Source organism: Lissotriton vulgaris, chromosome 1_1 (assembly GCF_964263255.1).
Source record: "Lissotriton vulgaris chromosome 1_1, aLisVul1.2, whole genome shotgun sequence".
In the NCBI taxonomy this organism is placed as follows: Eukaryota; Metazoa; Chordata; class Amphibia; order Caudata; family Salamandridae; genus Lissotriton; species Lissotriton vulgaris.
Genome location: NC_141685.1, coordinates 467,741,158 through 467,749,906, shown reverse-complemented (window position 1 = coordinate 467,749,906; position 8,749 = coordinate 467,741,158). Strand labels below are relative to the sequence as shown.

General features: G+C 47.0%; 1 protein-coding gene across 5 annotated transcripts in view; it reads right to left on the bottom strand.

Annotated features, from left to right (window-relative positions):
• Positions 1-8,749, bottom strand: part of MIER1 (MIER1 transcriptional regulator) — a 396,268-nt gene that overhangs the window by 271,509 nt on the left and 116,010 nt on the right. The gene's annotated exons all lie outside the window — the stretch shown is intronic.

Here is an 8,749-nt window from a genome sequence, read left to right as displayed (position 1 = left end):
CGTCCTCACTCACTCTATCTATCTATCTATCTATCTATCTATCTATCTATCTATCTATCTATCGTCCTCACTCTATCTATCTTTCGCACTCACTCTATCTATCTATGGCATCACCACAGCATCACTCAGCACCACCAGAGAATCAATCAGGGGCACCACAACATCACTCAGGGGCACCATAACATCACTCAGGGGCACCATAACATCACTATGCTCTACCACAGCATCACTGAACACCAAAGCATCACTCGTTGCCACCACAACATCACTCAGCGCCACCACAGCATCAATCTGTGCAACCATTCAACAACAACTGGTTCAAATATGTTCTCTCAATGTTTCAAGCTTTATTACAAATGTCACAAAAAGATGTTAATATTTCACTTCTGTTCTTGGATTTTCGTCACAATAAAATACACCAAACAAAATTTTCACAAAAGTTATGTACAAAAGTTAAAGCTATTGCCATTATAAATTACAATAACTTTTATTTAAGTATTAATTATTTAAAAAAATTAAAAGCCATTGTTATTTGTAATATCAGTACATCTAAGTCAAGTAAATTCAACACATATGGCATTACAAATGCTATAGGTGTCACATTTGCTAAAGTTAAAACTATTGGCATTGTAAATGACAAACGGCCAGATTCATCAAGCCGAAAACAGCTCGCAAAGGGCCAGATTCTGAGAATCTGGCCCTTTGCGAGCGCTATTTTTGCATTTGGGATTCATCCTTCCAAATGCAAAAATCGCATTTTTAGAAATCGCATATTTGCAAATAATTGCATTTGAGGAATCTCAATTAGAGATTCCTTAAATGAAATTCAAGAAGCATTTAAAAATTGCGAAATCTCTATTTTGGGCCGCTATTTACCGCGAGGTTAAACCTCGTGGTAAATAGCAAAAACTTAGAAAAATGCATTTAAATGCATTGTTCTAAGTTGCATGTTACACACACACATGTCCTTTGGACATGTGTGTGCGCAACACCAATGTAGATTACATTTCAAGGGTGCTACAGGGTGTCCTTTGGACACCCCTGGCACTTTTGAAATCGCATCCTTATTTGCGATTAGCAATTTGCTAATCGCAAATAAGGAATGTGTAGGAATCACAATTTATTTAGCGATTCCTACATGAATCCCGTTTTGCAAGTCCTTAATAGCGATTCCTTAATAATCTCTATTAAGGACTCGCAAAACGGCACTATGATGAATCTAGCTGAAAGCTATTAATTTCGCTATTTTCAAAACCAACACATAAATACAATATTTGTCATTTACAATGCCAATAGCTCAAACTTTCCTAATGCGAGACCTATTGCATTGCAAATGCTTGTTTTCTTTTTTCACCCACCCATTCTCACCTGCCCTCCGCAGCAGAAAGCATGTTTCCTTTCATCAACCGGGCGCCTGCTGTGTTTTATCTTTTCAAATGGCAGCCGCGCATTTTCTCACAGCTCTCGCCAGTGCAGGAGTGGGTTTGTGCCCTTCACCCTCCTAGCTGTGTCTCTTCCGGGAAACCAACTGCCTCGCGGCGCACCGCAGCTCCCCTTCCCACTTGCTTTTTAAAGTTTCTTGTTTGTTGCACGGGCATTAAATATGCAGGCACAAAGAAAATTCAACGCTGCCTATGTGGAGCCTAAACCGGGAAGGCTTTGGCAAGGGTCTGGGAAGATGGTAAAACTCACTTTCATGCCGGACAAACATGGGGGCTCCATAACAGGGAAGTTTCCAGCAACTGATAAAAGACGCAATAACATGGCTATCAAGTCAAGCACAAATACCTCATAAATCATATGCTTGTCTCCAGGAAGTGCATACCTTAGCTGCCCTCGAACCAAGGACTGGTTAGAAAGGTGCAAATAAAAAAAGGTTGAGAGATTTTTTTTAAAAGGCTTTTTGAAAAGTGAAAAAGAACTCTCCTCCCTCCCATCTTCCCTCTCTCCTCAACCTCCCCTCCCCCCTCTCTTCTCACTCACCCCTCATTCTCTCCCCTTTCTCCCCTCGCCTCTGCCCTCTCACCACTCTCCCCTCCCTCTCTCAAATCCCACTCTCTCCTCACTCACTCCTCTCTTCCCTCTCCTCACTCACCCCTCTCCTCACGCACCCCTCTCCCCATCTCCCCTCTCACCACTCACCACTACACTCCCTCTCCAATCCCTCTCTCTCTCCTCACTCACCCCTCTCTCGCCTCTCTCCCCTCTCCTCACTCACCCCTCTCCTCACTCTCTCCAGGCCAGACTCTCTCCTCCCCTCTCACCACTCTCCCCCTTCACCACCACTCTCCCCTCTCAACACCACTCTCCCCTCTCCCCACCACTCTCCCCTCTCACCACCACTAATAATAATAATAATAATAATAATAATAATAATAATAATAAAACCATTTTTAAAGCGCCTGGCTACACAGAAAACAGTGTGTCCCCGCGCAAAATACTGCTAAATCGCCAGAGGCAGAAGAGGAGATGGCCAAAGAGGGGAAACTAGCAAAAGGTTACACAGAAGGAAAAATGAGTGTCTTGAGTTTTACACGGAATCTGGTCTCAGAAGGCTCCATTCGAAGGTCGAGCGGAAGTTCATTCCAACACCTGGAGGCCAGTTATCTAAATGAGCAACCTCCCATCCTAGCTCTGGTGATTCTAGGGAGTTTAAACAACATTGCACCGGACGATCTCAGGTTTCGATGGGACGATGCATGGTGAGAAGATTTTTTAAGTAGTCTGGGCCTTTGCCCTGGGCAATTCGATGCGCAAAGCAAAGGGCTTTATATTTAATTCGCTCCTTGACAGGGAGCCAGTGGAGTTTAGCCAGAGTGTTCTTCCCAGATGCTCTGCGAGGGAGTCTGAGCACAAGGCGAGCAGCAGTGTTCTGCACGCAGTGCAGTTGGTGAAGGCCTTTTTTTTACTCAAGCTTAGAAGCAGAGCATTCCCATAATCGAGATGGGGGTCACCAAAGCGTGGACAATAGTCTTTCTGGCATCAATAGGAAGAACATCTAAAACCTTACGCAAGACTTTCAGAATGCTGAAGCACCTGGCTGTCACTTTGCTGACATGAAATTTGTAAGAAAGATCTGAGTCCAGCATTATGCCCAAATTACGTACCGAATCCACAGGACGAGGTGGGCTACCCAGTTCCGCAGGCCACCACATGTGTGACCATGCAGAAACTGATTTCCCTACCACCAGCAATTCCGTTTTAGCGCCATTAAGGCGCAGACAGTTGCTGTTCATCCAAGATGCCACTGATAGCAGACAATTGGAAAAATTAGTGGCATCTTCTCTGTGGTCGGGCGTAAGCTTGAACATCAGTTGGGTGTCGTCAGCATAGCTTACAATGCCCACCCCAAATACTTCCACTAGGCGAGCCAGGGGTTCCATATAGATATTAAACAAGGTGGGGCTCAAACTCGAGCCCTGGGGAACCCCGTGGCTTGCCTTTCTAAGGGAGGACTTGAAGGGTGGACAGTGCATCTGAAAGCTCCTATCGGCCAAAAAAGACTTTATCCAGGCCAGAGCCTGTCCCGCCACTCCCATATCAGAGAGCCGAGACAGCAGCGTTGTGTGCAGCACGGTGTCAAAAGCTGCACTGAGATCTAATAACACCAACGCTGCTGTCTCTCCTTCATCCACTATTTGTCTCAGACATTCAGTGGAATAGAGTAAGGCTGACTCAGTGGAGTGGCCAGCTCCAAAACCCGATTGAGTGGGGTGAAGGAGAGAATGCTCCTCCAAATGTCTCATCAGCTGCCTGTTGACCACCTTTTCCACAACCTTCGCACAAAAAGGAAGAAGGGAAATAGGGCGAAGATTTTGAAATTGTGAAATGTGGATATTGGATTTCTTCTTTAGAGGAATGACCTGAGCTGTTTTCCACGTGTCAAACACCTGACACTCTTGGAAAGACAGCGATACAATGTGACTAATCTGATTAATGATCATGCTCTCCATGATTCCTTTGCAGCGTGCAGGTGGACAAACGTCACAAGGCGAGCCAGATTGTATGCTATTAATAATGCTTAATAGTTCCTGTCTCTCAGGTGGTGTAAAACATGTAAGACAGGATTTCTCCATAGAGGTATCTTTGACTACTACATGTTTATTCGAGAGGTCATCGTCATCTGTAAAGGTGGCATGGATTTTGTCGATTTTACCAACAAAAAAATCAGCTATAGAATCACACATCTCCTTGGAGTAAGTATCTTGGGCTTCAAGTCTGGACGGGACTGTAAGTTCTCTGTAGATGGTAAAGAGTTCTCTGGTTGGATTGTCAGCTAGATCAATTCTACTTTTAAGATGGATGCCTTTTTCAGTTCTAACTAATTTCTGATATTTTTTTAGTTCCTCCTTGAGAATTGTTTTAGACTCAGGGTTATAGTCTTTCCTCCAGTTGCGTTCTAATTTTTTGCATATAGCCTTAGCTAGCTTAAGTTTTTCCGAGAACCAAGGGGCAGTTTTAGATTGCCTTGCGGGAGGTTTGACTGTCCAGGGAGCCACCACGTCCAGCGCATTGGACATCCATTTTTCATAACTGTTCCATGCCTCCTAAAGGGACTCGTTGGGGGGGGGAGGGGGGATTTTCAGATAGGGCACGTTTAAATGTCTCTAATTTAAAAAAATTTCAGTCTCTGCGTTTAAGAGGAGAAAGTTTACTAAGTTTCTTTTCTGGAGACAGATACTCTATGGAAAATGGAATGATGAAGTGATCTGACCAAATCGTTCTAACTGGAGAGGAGACTGAAATGCCCCCCCAGTTGGCAAAGATAGGATCTAGAGATGGCCCAATTGGTGTGAGGGGGCATTGGATTGTAACTTGAGCCCCAAAGCTTTCAGTGCTGCAGCCACCGTCTGTGCCTCCCCACACTCAATATCATCAAAATGGAGGTTTAAGTCACCCAGAATGATGATTTATTTTATAACGGAGTGCCGGTTGAGTGATTAAGTCCAGAAGCTGGTCTCCAAACTGCCCAAAGCTTCCAGGTGGGCGATACATCAGCATACCATTAATAACATTACTGGGGCCCAGTTTAATAGTGAAAAAGCCACTTTCACGGTTAGGTAGCATGGCTTTCACCAGAGTGCACTCTCCCCTCTCACCACCACTCTCCCCTCTCCTCACCACTCTCCCCTCTCCTCACCACTCTCCCCTCTCCTCACCACTCTGCCCTCTCAGCACTCTGCCCTCTCACCCCTCTACCCTCTCACCACTCTCCCCTCTCCACTCTCCCCTATAACAACTATCTTCTCTCATCCCACCTCACCAGTATGCACTCTCACCACTCTCCCCTCTCACCATCACTCTCCCCTCCCTTCTCTTTTTCCCCTCACTCCTCACTCTCCCATCACTTTCCCCTCCCCCTCTAGCCCCACTCTACCCTCCCTCTCACCACTCTCCTCCCTCTCACCACTCTCCACCCTCTCACCACTCTCCCAACTCTCCCCTCTCCTGTCTCCTCTCTCTCCTCTCTCTCTCCCCTCTCTCCTCACTCCCCCCTCCCCTCTACCATCTCCCATCTCTCTCCACACTCTTCCTTCTCTCTCCTCTACCCTCTCTCTCCACACTCTCCCCTCTTTCCTCACTCTCCCTTCTCTACCCTCCCCTCTCCCATCTCTCCTCAAGGTACACACGATTGTCAATGAGCACTAACACAGCATCATTTATACCATTTTGGCATTAGTCAACACCACTAGTTTTTCCCTGTTGTTCTCATCTTCATCTCCCCCATGGTTACTCCTTTCCCAGGTCTATCTCCATTGCTCTGCCTTCCACCTCTCATGCCTCTCTCCCAAACTCATCTTCTCCCTTTCTATACTCAACTCTCTCCCTTTCTATAATCTCAGACTCCCTCTCCTGCTTCTCTCTCTTGCTTCGCTCTTGGGCTCCCTGTCCGTACTTCTCGCCCCTGATACACTCTGTCTCCCTCTCCATGCTTCTGTCCCCTGCTGCACTCTCAGGCTCCCTGTCCGTGCATCTCACCCTTGCTTCACTCTTGGGCTCCCTCTCCGTGCTTCTCTTCCTTGCTGCACTCTCTCCTCCCTCTCTGTGCTTCTCTCCCCTGCTGCACTCTCGTGCTCTCTAGAGATGTGGCCTAACGACCAGAGCTGCCATCTAAGTCACGTAAAAACAAAACATGTTGCATTCCAAATGCTATAAGTGTCATATTCGCGAACGTTATAACTATTGGCATTGTAAGTGACAAAGCTATCCATTTAGCTATGTTAAAAACCAACACATAAATAAAATATTTGTCATTTACAAGACCAATAGCTCCACCTTTTCTAATGCGAGACCTATTGCATTTCCAATGCTTGTTTAGCTGATAATGATCTTCTCTCTTACCTTCTTCTAGTGGTGGGACTCCCGTAAGAACTACAACAAGCGGAACTGCTTCGGGTGGCAATTCTACTTTATGCCTCTTGGATTGCATTACCCTAACAGGATTTTCATTGCCTTTCAGGTTTTGAATATTTCGTGGGAGGGTAGATTTCCCTCCTGGCTGGGCCTCTTTATCCCTGTTTTTAACATTTTGAGTTAATTTTTTAGGAGGCAGGGGTTTCAGGGTTTTTTGATGAATTTTGTTATTACTTTTTACTTCCTTTTGAACTACGGATTTTGGGGATGATACTAGGGTTGGGGTACTAGTGTAGGCTTTTGAAGGTCCTTTATTAAGCCTTTATTTACCTCAATCGCTTGTTCCAAAATCCCCAACTGAGATGCTATTTTTTCAGTCTCTCTATTAATGGTAATATAAGGGATCTGAGTAAATGTTCGATACTTCCCATTAAATCATTACTAGGTGTTTCTTTCATTGGGTGATGTGGTGGGGTAACTATAACAGGTAGCGGAGGTACATTCAGTTGAGGGCTTTTTAAAGTGCCAGAATCAATCTGGGTAGTCTTACTCCTGTGTGGTCCACTCCTCCTCTTTCTCCTTTTTTTTGGGGGTGGGCCTTGAGCTCGAGAACATTTAGTGTTTTTAATATTTTTTCTTTGAACAGTCTCCACTATTGGTAAAGGTGCATCTACTAGAACTTCTTCTTCTTGTATTGAGTTAGAAAAGGAAGCAGAAACATTTAAATTCAGTGGAGAAGTGTGGCTCAGTGGTTAGAGGCGGCAGACCCGGAGGCTGAGAGCGGCTGTGGACCAGGGTTCGATTCCCGACGCGGCAGGGTCTCGGGCTCAAAATTCCACGGACTCGTTAATTCTCGCGCCGGTGCCTACTCAACTCACGGGGTAACACTCTGCGACTCTGGGCAATAGCTTGCTTAATCTCCACTACGGCCCCTCGCGGCGGGATGCCTGGCTTTCACCTTGTGGATACCCTGCCGGGGGTATCTCACAGGGGAATACCAGGACGGGTTCCCTAAGCAAGCGCCCTGAGACCTTCGGGTGATTTGTGCGCTATATAAGTAAAATTACATTACATTACATTTATAGTTCACTATTTGTAGTGAGTGGAGAAATTACATCTTTAGAAGTAGTGGAATACTGTCATTGCTAGATACATCAAGCCCCTCTCTTTCAGTGCGATTCCTAGTGTGTGGTGAAGTTGCTAGCTGTATCGGGCCTAAAGATGAGCGCTTGTTTTTAATGAGCTCAATAGAGCGACGTCGCTCAGCAAGAGCGATTTCCCTTTCAATTCCTGAGGTGGCCCTAATAACCTAATCATCTAGAGGTCCTCTATTTACCCCTCCTACCAATTAGGATTTTCCCTTTGGAAGATGTGAAGTCATAATGGGTACTAAGGATTATTGGAAACCGATTAGACTACACTAAACCTTACTGGTAAAGTTCATCAAATGAATACACAGGCTAAATTTCCCAGAAGGCTGCTTAGTAGATAGAAGAAGAAATGACTGCTTACTGTAATGTAGCCCAAATGATACAAATAGTCCTGAGCGAAGATTACAAGTCGGGGGGGGGGGGGGGGGGGGAGTGGCCCAGTCCAGTCTCCTCAGGCCTCTGAGGGCCACAGAGGGCTCGCCCTTTGCTCGGGCTTCGCCCGGCGTCCCGCGAGGCTGGGCTTACGATGTTTTTATGCGCCTCCTGGCGCGGTTTGCTGAGGAGCGGACCGCATGGGCAGATGGGATTTGTAGTCCCCAGCCCGCTCTCCACTCGGCGGCCGCGCTGCAATGATGGTGAGAAGCAGCGAGGCGGCGGGAGGCGGGAAGGCGACCCCATTAACTGGGCAAAAAGGAAACAAAGTCTACAGGCAACAGGTCAGTCCCAGCAAAGATCGGCAAAAGTTCCCCGCTCAGCAGGGGCTTACGATGTTTTTATGCACCTCCTGGCGCGGTTTGCTGAGGCGCGGGCCGCATGGGCAGATGGGATTTGTAGTCCCCAGCCCACTCTCCACTCGGCGGCCGCACTGCATTGATGGTGAGAGGCGGCGGGAGGCGGGAAGGCGACCCCGGTGACTGGGAAACAAGGGCACAAAGTCTACAGGCAACAGGCCAGTCCCAGCAAAGATCGGCAAAAGTTCCCCGCTCAGCAGGGGCTTACGATGTTTTTATGCGCCTCCTGGCGCGGTTTGCTGAGGCGCGGGGCGCATGGGCAGATGGGATTTGTAGTCCCCAACCCGCTCTCCACTCGGCGGCCGCGCTGCAATGATGGTGAGAAGCAGCGAGGCGGCGGGAAGGCGACCCCGGTGACTGGGCAACAAGGGCACAAAGTCTACAGGCAACAGGTCAGTCCCAGCAAAGATCGGCAAAAGTTCCCTTCTAGGCAGGAGCCCCGAACAAGCTCAT